At 40.8% G+C, this 12,185-nt stretch overlaps 2 long non-coding RNA genes across 2 annotated transcripts; one reads left to right on the top strand and one right to left on the bottom strand.

The window, feature by feature from the left end:
• Positions 1–3,987: 3,987 nt before the first annotated feature.
• LOC115082123 lies at positions 3,988–4,745 on the bottom strand. The gene is made up of 3 exons (XR_003854079.1): positions 4,587–4,745; positions 4,200–4,261; positions 3,988–4,035 (listed from the first exon to the last, which is right to left on the bottom strand). It is a non-coding gene; the product is annotated as an uncharacterized LOC115082123 (long non-coding RNA).
• A 1,153-nt stretch (positions 4,746–5,898) lies between these two features.
• LOC115082122 lies at positions 5,899–8,723 on the top strand. The gene is made up of 2 exons (XR_003854078.1): positions 5,899–6,182; positions 8,443–8,723. It is a non-coding gene; the product is annotated as an uncharacterized LOC115082122 (long non-coding RNA).
• Positions 8,724–12,185: the final 3,462 nt, after the last annotated feature.

Below are 12,185 nucleotides of genomic sequence, written 5' to 3'. Positions count from 1 at the left end.
AGTATATTAAGGTGAATCGGACAGTTTGGATGGAGAGATTGGGACGAGGCTGGACAAGCTGGAGCAAGGCTGGAGAAGTTGGAACAGGGCCGGACAGTCTGGAACAAGGCTGGAGAGAGTGGAATAAGGCAGGAGAGGCTGGAACAGGTTTGGAGAGACTGGAAGAAGGTTGGATAAGCTAGAGCAAGACTGAAGAGGCTGGAGCAGGGCTGGACAGGCAAGGCTAGATGAGGCAAGGCTGGTGTCAGGGTTGAGCAGATTGGTGCTTGAGGACTGGATACTGGATCTGGTCACTGAGCAAGGACTGGGGCTGAGTACAGACAGAGACAGGGCAAAGATACTGGGTATGAAATGGGGCTGGGAAAGGATACTAGGCTGGACAGGGCAAGACAGAGACTACACAAAGACAGGACTGGACTAGACAGACTAGAACACATGGCAGGCAAATCCATGACAGATATTTTAAAACTCTGTTGTCTTTAATTCAATGCTGAAAAAAATTGGCAATGAATCCTCTGAAAAAAAGTGAATTACAATTACAATATAGTAAACCTCCCATACCAAAACAGCATTAACTTCCAGCACCTAATCAGTAACAACCATCCCTACAAAAATGCAAGACTTTAAATATTGTACCAGTTCCTAAAACACCAATGCACCTCTTAATAGGAAACTAGAACAAGCTGAGCTGCTATAGATCTCTACTCAGAAACCACAAGCTTGCACATGCAGAAAACAAGCAAATCCTTACCAAATACAGAATAAACAGACCATAGAGTATGAGCAGAAATGTGCAGATAAAAAAAATGAACAAGAAAACAGTATGCAGTGGAACAATGGAAAAATTAAAACATCACCATTTAACATAAAACATCAAATAATCAAATCAAGAAATATAAAACTTTGTAATAATAAAACCATAAAAAGAATAAATATTTCAAAACAACTGATGAAAAGAATATCCAATAATTCAAAATTCATATTAAAATGTTTTAAAAATGTTTCCAAATACCAGTAAAAATTATAAATAAAATAAATTAATAAAATATTAAAAAATTGAAGATACATCAAATAATATCCAATAATTAAAACTAATAAGCATTTAAAAAATCTGCTGTTTGTCATATCTGGGAACTTTTGATTTCTACTCACCCTGAGATTGTTGTGGATTATTTGGGGGAGGGGGGAAGTGAGGGTAGTTACAAACTTTCTCCTTTCTCATGTACACTTTCTTATTTATACATGCTCTCTCTCTTCCCCCTATGCTCTCTCTCTCACACACACTCTCACACACACATGTGCTCTCTCATACATGCTGTCTCTCACACACACATACATCCTCTCTCTCTCCCTAGAACATACAAACATCAGCAGCTTTCTCATTGGGCCTGCATAGCATTTCTTACACACACAAACATGAACACACATGCTCTCTCACACACACACACACACACACACACACACACATGTTCTCTCTCACATGCTCTCTCACTCACACACATACTCTCTCTTTCTCTCCACAGAACATGAAGGGCACAGTCAGCATCAGTCTTCTTTCATCAGAACATGGCCACACCAATACAACAGTCTCTTTGCCATGCGTTCACTGACGCAAGAGCCTCTTTTGGCCACCTAGTCCCAATAATGCAAGAGTCTACTTCAGCGGTGTGGCCCCATCGATGGCAACAGCTTCCTCTCTTCGGCTGCAGGTCCTGCTGACAGTAGCCTCCTCTCTTCTGCCATAGGCCCGACTGACAGTAGTGTCCTCTCTTTGGCCATAGGTTAAAAGCAGCCTCCTCTCTTCAACTGTGTGGCCCAGCTGTTAACAGCCTCATTTCTTCAGCCGGGCAGCCCAGATGACCGCAGCCTTTTCTTTTTGGCCAAGCAGGCCCAGGCAATTCAGCAGCCTCCCTTGCGCTGGGCAGACCCAGCCAACCTAGCAGCCTCTTTTCTCTAATCTATAGGGAAGTAGTACCCAGCGGAGCACAAGGCCTCAGTGTCCTCACACCATCCCCAATCTGAAGCACAGCAGTGCAGAAACAATGTGTAGTGCAGATGCCTGCAGGCAGGATAAGTTGGGGATTTTAGAACCTGTGCCCCGAGACTGGGGGCACAGGTTCCATATGCCCAGTAATAACAGTGTCCCTGTCCTGAGGTTAAAGAAACTGTGGACAAGCAGTTCTGTGCAGCGTATTCACTCAGTAGTATACTCCCCCACCTGGTGGGGCTGGCTTGTGTGTTAAATAGTTGCTCTTTGTAACCAGGGGTTAAAAATACCATAAGAGGGTAAAGGCATTTTTTTTTTTGGCTGACTTGAGTTCTGAGGCTGTAGAAAGCATTGCTGGAAGGTGGCTTGCTTTCTTTCCTCTCTGGGTGTTTGTCTGCCTGGGGAGAGGGTCTGTTGTGGCTCAAAGTAAAGAACCTGAAGCTGTGTGACAAGAGTCTTAGGCTTCAGGGAATGACAAAAAACAAACAAACAGTATCTTATTATCAGTGCTGGCAGGAAAATAACACCTCCTGTGGACTGAGAAGCCTGGGGGGAGGTGGGAGAATCAGTTGTGAAGTTTTCTTTCTGTCTTCACTCCCATTTACAAGAGATGGGTGGGACTGAAGTAGAATGACGAGAGACAGAGAAAAAAAAAGGGCAGATTGTTTCTGGCTCCTTTTACTGAGCTGTCCGAAAGGTTGACTGAAAGGTCTTTTTTTGTCTGAAAGATTGGAATCCAGAGGGAATTGTTGTTAATATACTCAAAGTAGAATGGGACTGAAAGGAAGGAATGAGTTTGTGGTTTAAAATTTTGTTCATATTAGAGCAATCCAGATAAGAATTGTGGCAGCAAAAGTATAGTAACAGTCAGTTACTTAGAATCACAGTCAAGACGCAGAGATTTTCATCGGCTTAGTTCAGTTAGATTGCTGCAGTGAGAAAATTTACTGAGTATGAGAAACTGAGGTGTATGAAACACTGTGATAATATTCTTTTACTTGTTAACTGAAAAGTGTAAACAAACCTTTCAGACTGACCTCACTGCAAACATTTGCTACATAAATCGATAGAACCAGAGAGTTCTACAGCGTAAGCACTTCACTCAGATTCTGGTCTGTGCAATTTAAGGGACTATTCAGTGTTTCATGTGAAACAGAACTAGATATTTCTGGGTCAGCTTTAATTCAAAACCTCTGAGCACAGTAATCCATCAGAGGAGAGGAACTAAAAGTAAGTTTAAGCTGTTTCTCACTTAAGAGCTCTGGATGTGCCAGAGTGTGTGTGTGAAAAGACCTTTCAATCAATCTGAACCAAATCATTTTCCCTCTTTTTAGAGAGCTTAGGGTGAATCTGATTATCCTTTGTTTACACACCAGGTTAGACCAGTTCAATAAGACGTCGAAGAAACCACATTTAGAAACATTATTTAAACACATCTTCAGAAGAGGGGGTCACGGATAGTGTATTCAGGGAACACCTGCTTTGATTTATTTAAAGATAGGTAGGACTTCAAACACCTGCACCAGGAGCCGAAGAGAAGAAAAAGACCGCCTTCAAACATCTGCATCCAGCACCTGGAAAAGACAAAGGGAGAGCTGCAGCGAGAACAATAGGAACCGGACTGGAAGGATTACAGGACAGCTAAGTGAAAGCATCATGTTATGACCGCCGGCCGTGGCTGTCCACGGCAGGCTCAACTCACGTCATGTCATGCTTGGTTCTCTACCCCCGGTACTCTCGCGGCGGTGGCCAGTCACTGCCGCCGCGCTCCTCCTGGCTCCCTGCACTCCACGTGGCGGCTGGGACGCCGCCGACCTGCGTTCCGTTCCTGGGCCTCTCTAGGCGCGCGCACACGTGCCCTCTGTCCTCCCCTTTAAAGGACTGAAGAAACAGCAAGGAAGGCTGTCTAACAAAGCCGTGAGGGCGACAAAACAGGATTAGCAGCCAGATGTCCAAATGATTTCCTTTATTGGGTGGTAACACGAATATATGAACAATGCCCAACTCTGGCCGAGTTTCGCCCTCTTACAATGGGGCTACATCAGGGGCTACAACATACAATAACACATACTTGTAAATAATAAAAAATAATAAGAAGAACATAACTGAAACACACAATTAGAATGGTAACATGAAAATGTGGTGTAGATATTAATTATGACACAGCATGTGAGTGTGAAAAAGAGAACAACAATTGAATTTTGGTCTTTACCTCTACTTGAGTCGTGTTATGATGACAATCCAAGTCTTAAAAAAGACTGTGCAACAAAAGGTCTGTAAATTAAATGTATAAATTCATTGAAAAACAATATTGAATCTTAAAAATTCTAAAAAATATTTATAGACCTTTCAAAAAACATCAAAGCTGGCATGATAGAATTAACCATATTAAAAATAGAGCACTAAAAAAATAATAAAATTATAACAGGTAGTGAAAAGTAAATAAAATAAATAAAATGAAATAAATTACATTTACACCATATCTTAATGTGATTTCCACTGACAAGAAAATTTGTGTGAAAGATGAATTTTTTTTAAAAAAGTTGATGTTATATATCAATAAATGAGAGCTGCACTCAATATAGGAGTATATACTCACTATTGGAAAGGCTGGTTAAACTCTCAATGACAGCGGTACCTCAGTTTCTTATTTCGTAAACAACACAAGGGTTGCAAATGTGCCGAAATCTTGTTTGGAAAGATTGAAAAATTAAAAAAGAACATACTTCCTACGTGAATAGGCGAATTAAGATTGCAGAAACATATTGACTCTAAATACATATTGTGAAAAATTTTTTTTAACTATGTGTACGTGTAAAACATGTGAACCAAAATAAAACAATGCTGATTTGACATTATTCAAGACAATTAGCAGGGTTATGATGAATGACTTTTGAAACGGCTCCTGGTTTGAAAAAATAAGTACATAAAGTGAGGAATATAGGTTATATGCAGCTGGGTAAGTGTGCTTTAAATTCTACATATGATAAATAAATTGCTACAAAATACGGAATGAATATATGCTGATTGACTAGAGGATAAAATAGAACATCTATGTGTTGTTTTAAGAAGATCATAAAACCATTACATTAGCTCATAGAATGCTACTGCTGCCGGTAACTATGAGTGCTTGAATAACTATAAAAGTGCTGCAAAAAAGACGCGGAAGTAGGAACAAAACAAAGAGCTGTAAAATCATTTAGATAACATAAACAAACTTACTCTTTGATGTGGTTGTGAGGACAAACAACAGTATGGCTTTTACTTACTAACTCGAATCAAAACAGGCAAAGATGCCGCGACTGCTCTTTACATCGACTCATACTGCTGTAATTTATTTCATTTTATTTATTTTATTTACTTTTCACTACCTGTTATAATTTTATTATTTTTTTAGTGCTCTATTTTTAATATGGTTAATTCTATCATGCCAGCTTTGATGTTTTTTGAAAGGTCTATAAATATTTTTTAGAATTTTTAAGATTCAATATTGTTTTTCAATGAATTTATACATTTAATTTACAGACCTTTTGTTGCACAGTCTTTTTTAAGACTTGGATTGTCATCATAACACGACTCAAGTAGAGGTAAAGACCAAAATTCAATTGTTGTTCTCTTTTTCACACTCACATGCTGTGTCATAATTAATATCTACACCACATTTTCATGTTACCATTCTAATTGTGTGTTTCAGTTATGTTCTTCTTATTATTTTTTATTATTTACAAGTATGTGTTATTGTATGTTGTAGCCCCTGATGTAGCCCCATTGTAAGAGGGCGAAACTCGGCCAGAGTTGGGCATTGTTCATATATTCGTGTTACCACCCAATAAAGGAAATCATTTGGACATCTGGCTGCTAATCCTGTTTTGTCGCCCTCCCCTTTAAAGGGCCAATGGCGGGAACTCCAGGCTCGTCCCCGGCTGATGACATCACTGGCCCGGGATATTTAAGCTTCCCCTCTAGCCACCACTAACCGACTTGGCAACGAGTTCCTTGGTTCCTTTTGGTGCCAGTTCCTTTTCCACAGACCAGTTGTTCCTGCCTTCAGATCTCTGTGCTTCTCCTTCCGGGTTCCTGCATCAGCACTTCCCGCTCCGCAGGCCCTGGCTCAGCGCTACTTCATCTGGGCTTTCTCTCAGCGTTTCCCGCACCTCGGAGTTATGACTTGTAGGTGTGAGGGCCCTGAGCTGAGGTGAGAGATGGTACCACCCACAGGGAGGAATCCTGTGAGCCTCACCATCGGGAGGCGCGGTCTCAGCAGACGTCAGACACAGCTGTGGAACAGAGTCTTTATTAGAGAGGTGGAAAGGCACAGCCCGCGGAGTTGGGGGGGGGGGGGGTGTGCAGGAAAAGTAACAAGGTCTGAGCAGAGGGGTATACCCAGAGGGAATACCTCAGACTGGAGATCTGGTAATGACCCGCAGGGCGGGGTACGCCGAAGACGTCTCTCCGTAGTGGTGATGTGGTAGTGGCCTGCAGCGCAGGGTACACCGAGGGATTCCTCACTCAGAGATGCTATGGTAGTGGCCCGAGCTACGGGAACACGGGTGAGGGTCCTGTAGCGGTGATGGGGTAGAGGCCTGCAGCGCAGGGTACACCGGAGTGGTTCCTCACTTAGAGATGACACGGTAGTGGCCCGAGGCACCTTGTTTACAAGTAAGCAAGCTTGCTGTACTGCTTACCTGCTGTGTTCAATGCACTTTTTTTTTTTTCTTATGTATTATCATGGGGGGATATTTTCAAACTGTCCGCATTGGGACAAAGACTGTGTGCACTTTTTACACGTGTGCCCTTTCCCTTCAGAACATGATGAATGGTCACCTGCACTTACTTTTTCTGCACACCTGATTTTGCTGAAAAAAGCACGAACAGAAATCTGATGAAATCTACACATGCATTTTTTCATCTCCCTGCAACCTCCACATGTGCCCAGGAACACCACCTCTCAATGCATAAACGTTTAGCTCTGTTGAGGGAGGGTGATTATTAGACAGGAGATTTAACGTGAGGGAAATGGTTTGCATTTTTTTTTTTTACCTATGTAAGTCACTTTAAAAATTGACACCTGTGAGGTTTTTTTGGGGGTTTTTTTTTTTATTTAATGTTTTATTAAGTTATTATGTGATATTGTGTCTCAATAAAACTGTGAGGGTTTTTACATAGGAGCAAAAAGCATTTCACCTCCATAAACAGGGCCGGTGCTAGCTTTTTTGCTGCCCTGTTAGAACAATTATTGTACTGTTTCCCCCCCCATGTTCATTCATTGTCTGTCCCAGACCTACCAAAAAAAGCCCATCCCCCCACCCCCTGCGGTTCACCACCTCTCCCAGAGACCATGGCTGGTGCAAGGGTATAAGGTGTCCTAGGCGAACCTTACAGTCTTGTACAACACAGCCTCATTCCCCAACCTCCCCCACCTCCAGCCCGCTCCCACACACACAGTTAAGAGTTATGTGTTTATAATAACATTTTACTTGAAAAATATCGAAATATAGCATTCTGAGGTAAAAATATCACTTACATTATATTTACATGCACTGCCGTGATGCAACCAGAAATCCCTGAAAAAAAGACACCTGAAACCCATATGGTATTAGGACTGTTGTAATGTGTGTTGAGTGTGGCTTGACCCTCCACAAACCCTAAAACACTAATACACTTCCTAGTAGGAGAATACCTAACATCAGTCACACATGCAGAACATCAAATACAGAACAGTACTACCATAAAGTAGAAATAGTAAAGGGCAGACGAAACTGAACTGGAAGCCAGATACTCTTTGCAGTGCAACAATGATAAAACAGAACCATCACCAGGCCTCAAACATCAAACAATAAAATCAAGAAATAAAATAAATCCATAATAATAATAATAAAAACATACTAATAAGATTATTTCAGCTAATGAATACAAGATCAAATAATTATAAACTCATATACAAGTTATTTTTAAATGTCCCAAACACCAATAAAATATTTCAAAATAACAGATACATTAAATAACTCCCAAAAATTGAAACTAAAAAGGATTTTAAAATTCAAAAGTTCTCCATACTTGGGAACCTTTGCTTTCCAGTCACCCTGAGATTATCAAGGATTAGTGGGCGTGGGATGCACAAACTTTCTCCTCCCTTTCTTATTTATATACAGACACAAATGTACACATTTTTTCATTTAAATAAATGGAAACTAACTAAAGAAGTTCTGTTTTTAATATCTACAATTTGGATGCAAGTTTAGCAGAAATTTTTACACGTTTTTGGAAAGGGGTGAAAAGCAGAAACAGCATCCTTTAAGCACCACTGTTTTTAAAATCATTTCTACACTGACTTGGGCTTTCAGGATGTGACAGCTACAAAATTCCTTCTGCTTTCTGAATAGCAAAAAAAAAAATCCAATCCAATGTATTTCCACGAGGAGTTGACGTGTTACCTTTTTTTTTTTTTTTTACAGAAATGTATCTCATCAGATTTCTGAAATGTTAGGACATATGACATTATGCATCAATCAGTTTTGCACTGCACTGCCAAGTTTTCCTTGTTGAAATCATCATTGTTGAAGAATGAAAAATGTCTAACAGAATTGAAAGGAACTGTGGTTAGTTTGTAGCACAGAAAAAGCAATATCTAAAGAGAGAGCTTCTATTGAAACAAAGTGGGATGATTTTTTGCATGAGATTTCTGCATCTCCAATAGAACTCATGTATTGGAGATGTAAATAAAATATCTATCTATTCTCTGTGCAAAGACATGTTATATATATGTTATATAAGAGGGGACACTTTCAACTCAGGGCAGGTTTTGGGAGGGGGGCCACAGTCAGAGGAATTAACTGCCAATTTGATATGACTGATGAATTTCTATCATTTGAATCAATGAAAGGTACCAACAAGAGGAGTTGGTCCCCTCTTACAGTTGCATATATATATATATATATATATATATATATATATATATATATAGCATGAGTCTCTCTCTCTCTCTCAACATGTCACATTTTTTATCCTTAATTACTTACTTTAAACACGTATCAATTGTTCTGTCCCAAAAAAGGTTAAAAAAAAATAACCACATAATATCTTTGATGTTTGCAATTCATCACAGCCCTCAATTCTGCCAACCCCAGCAAAAGGACAGGTTGAGAATGTGTGAGGAGAGGGGGCAGAGGTCAGTGTCGCCTGCTCCCTATCAATAAACATGGATTTTATTTGCTTCTGCTGAGGATGTTTCATCAGTGGTTATTGCTTAAAAGTTAAAACAGAAGACCTCATTATCATTCACTCTCTATCTATCTATATGAGTGGTAGGTAGCATGGGTGACCCGACTGGACTCCTGCTCTGACATTGTGGAGGGGAGTTGTGATTACATTACATTTTACACTTTTATATTTCCTAACTTCATAAATATGGACCCAAAGCGGTTTGCATTACAGATCAAAATACAATAATCAATACAAAATAGTTCTTAATATAGAGAATAGTTCCATCCCCCCAAGGTGCACAGGGGAAAAAGTACCCATGTACCTGGCACCTGCGACAGTATGTCTGCAGGCCAACTACATGCAGAAATTTTCCCTCCCCCAATCCAAGCCTCCCAAAACTCCCATTTATTTCAGCATTCTGTCTGGAGTAATCTAGAAAGCTCGTTCTTACTAGCAATTGCCATTTTGAATGGAAGCTTTTAGAAACACCACATCAGCTGGAAGGAAAATCTGCCTTGGCCCTGGATGGAGTCACTGCTAAAACAGAGGACAGTGCAATTCTTGGAATCCAATGGATTGCAAGATCCGAGGCAGCACGGTTTTGTCAGAGGTAAATCTTGTCAGATGAATCTGATCAATTTCTTTGATTGAGCGACCAGAGAATTTGATGAAGGGAGAGCTCTAGACATAGTGTCCTTGGATTTCAGTTAGGTCTTTGTCATGGTCCTGCACAGAAGACTTATAAATAAACTGAGTGCCCTCGGTATGGATCCTACAGTGACTGACCGGGTTAGAAACTGGCTGAGTGGGAAGCAACAAAGGTAGTGGTGAATGGAGTTTTCTCAGGGGAGGGGGGGTGTGCCTCAGGGATCAGTCCTTGGACCGGTTCTTTTCAACAATTTTGTGAGCGACATAACGGAAATATTGTCGGGAAAGGTTTGTCTTTTCGCTGATGATACCAAAATCTGTAACAACCAAGGAGGTGTGGAAAACATGAGGAGGGAACTAGTGAAGCGGGAGGAAAGGTCTAAGGTCTGGCAAATAAGATTTAATACAAAAAAAAATGCAGATTTAATGCATTTAGGATGCAAAAATCCAAGGGAAAGGTACAGTATTTGAAGTGAAATTCTTCTAAGCACAAAGGAAGAGCGGGATTTGGGGGTGATTGTATTTTATAATCTTAATTTGCTAAACGGGTGGATAAAGCAATGGTAAAAGCCAAAAAGATGCTTGGCTGCATAGGGAGAGGAATGGTCAGCAGAAAAAGGGAGGTGATATTGCCCCTGTATAGATCCCTGGCGAGACCTCACTTAGAACACTGTGTGCAATTCTGGAGCCCGCACCTTCAAAAGGAGATAAACAGGACGGAGACAGCCCAGAGGGTGACTACTAAAATGATCAGAGGTCTTTGTTTTAAAGTATATGGGATTCGACTTATTTATTTATTTATTTATAGCTTTTCTATACCAAAGTTCAAATAACAGAGTTAATTATCACTCCGGTTTACATTGTAACCATAAAAAGACAGTGACAAAATTGTCTTACAAAGAACAGGAGGAGAGAAAAACTTGGATAACTTAAGCATGGGGAAGTAAAGTAACAAACTGGAAGGAACTGATAGAATTGGCTTTTTGGTGCAACAGGGTAGTCCGAGGAAGGGGGGTAGGAAGGGGGGTTGGAAGACGAAGGGAGGGGGAGGAATGGAAGAGGGTTACCATAGTTTTAAATGAAACTCATATGCATGTATTAGATAGCTTAGACTTAAAGATCTAAAGTTGTACACCCTGGAAGAAAGGCGAGATAGGGGAGATATGATGGAGACATTAAAATATCTCAAAGGTTTCCATGTACAGGAGGCTCTAAAACGAGGGGTCATGCGCTGAAGGGGAACGGGGGTAGACTCAGGAGTAATCTTAGGAGATATTTCCTTTACAGAAGGTTGATGGATGCATGGAACACAGCCTCCCAGTGAAAGTGGTGAGACAAAACCAGTATCTGAATTCAAGAAAGCACGGGATAAATGCAGGGATCTTGAGGAAGTAATTGAGAATTACAATGCTAAATTATTGGATGGATGGGCAGACGGCTAGGCCATAATTCTTTTTCTGCCGTCAGGTTTCTATATTCCTATGTTTCTGTTCAGAAAAGAAGCAACTCCCTGCAAAGGTGAGGAAAAGAAAAAACCCCAGGTAGAAAGTGCTGATGTGGTGAACAGAGCGAAAGAACAGGAAACAGCCCCAGCAGGACTAGTTTTTAGGCAGCAGAATGACATTAACCAAGTTACCCATGGTCTGTCAAGTGGCCTTCATGTTTGTGGTAACCCCTTTCTGCCTTGCATTGAGTCAGCAGCCAGCCTCGGGATGCCGAGAGAGAAAACAGTTTGCAAAAAAAAAAAAAAGTCTGAGATTAAATTTATGTTTCTCAAGACAGAACAAAAGTGTTTAAAAGAAAAACAAGCTTTTCTGAATAAAGCATTTATTGTTTGCTCCTAGGACTATTCGGTTAAGTCTATGTTTATAGGAGCTGAATCAGCATCTTTCACCAAAGATCGTAGAGAGGTGAGGTTTTCCATGAGGAAGATTACAGTGTGTTGCACTCACATTGTCACGCAGATTGATGAGCCTGTTTGTGGAATATTTGCCATTTGGTGCACACGGTGGCCCCGGACTTACGTCCCTCCAGTGTCTCAGTGAATCACAATGACTGCGTCCATATATGTTGCAAGGGGCTCACTCACAAAATCTCTTTACAGGATTCCGTACAAAGCAGCCTGGGCTCAGTGCATGCAAATCAAGCATACTCTAGGGCAGGATTGGAGAGGGGCGTTCTGGGAGGGTGGCGTTGCATACTTTTGGTTTTATAAAGGAAGCAAGTAGATAACCTGCACAAGTTAGGTCGTCCCGAACAGCAGGTGTGGTTTGGTTATTCTGCGTGCATACCAAGCCACTTATCCATGAATTTTCAAGGTAAAAGGTATGGGGTGGATTATAAAAGT

The sequence above is a fragment of the Rhinatrema bivittatum genome, unplaced genomic scaffold (assembly GCF_901001135.1).
Source record: "Rhinatrema bivittatum unplaced genomic scaffold, aRhiBiv1.1, whole genome shotgun sequence".
Classification (NCBI taxonomy): Eukaryota; Metazoa; Chordata; class Amphibia; order Gymnophiona; family Rhinatrematidae; genus Rhinatrema; species Rhinatrema bivittatum.
Note: the sequence above shows the minus strand (reverse complement) of the source record. Positions and strands in the feature narration are given on the sequence as shown.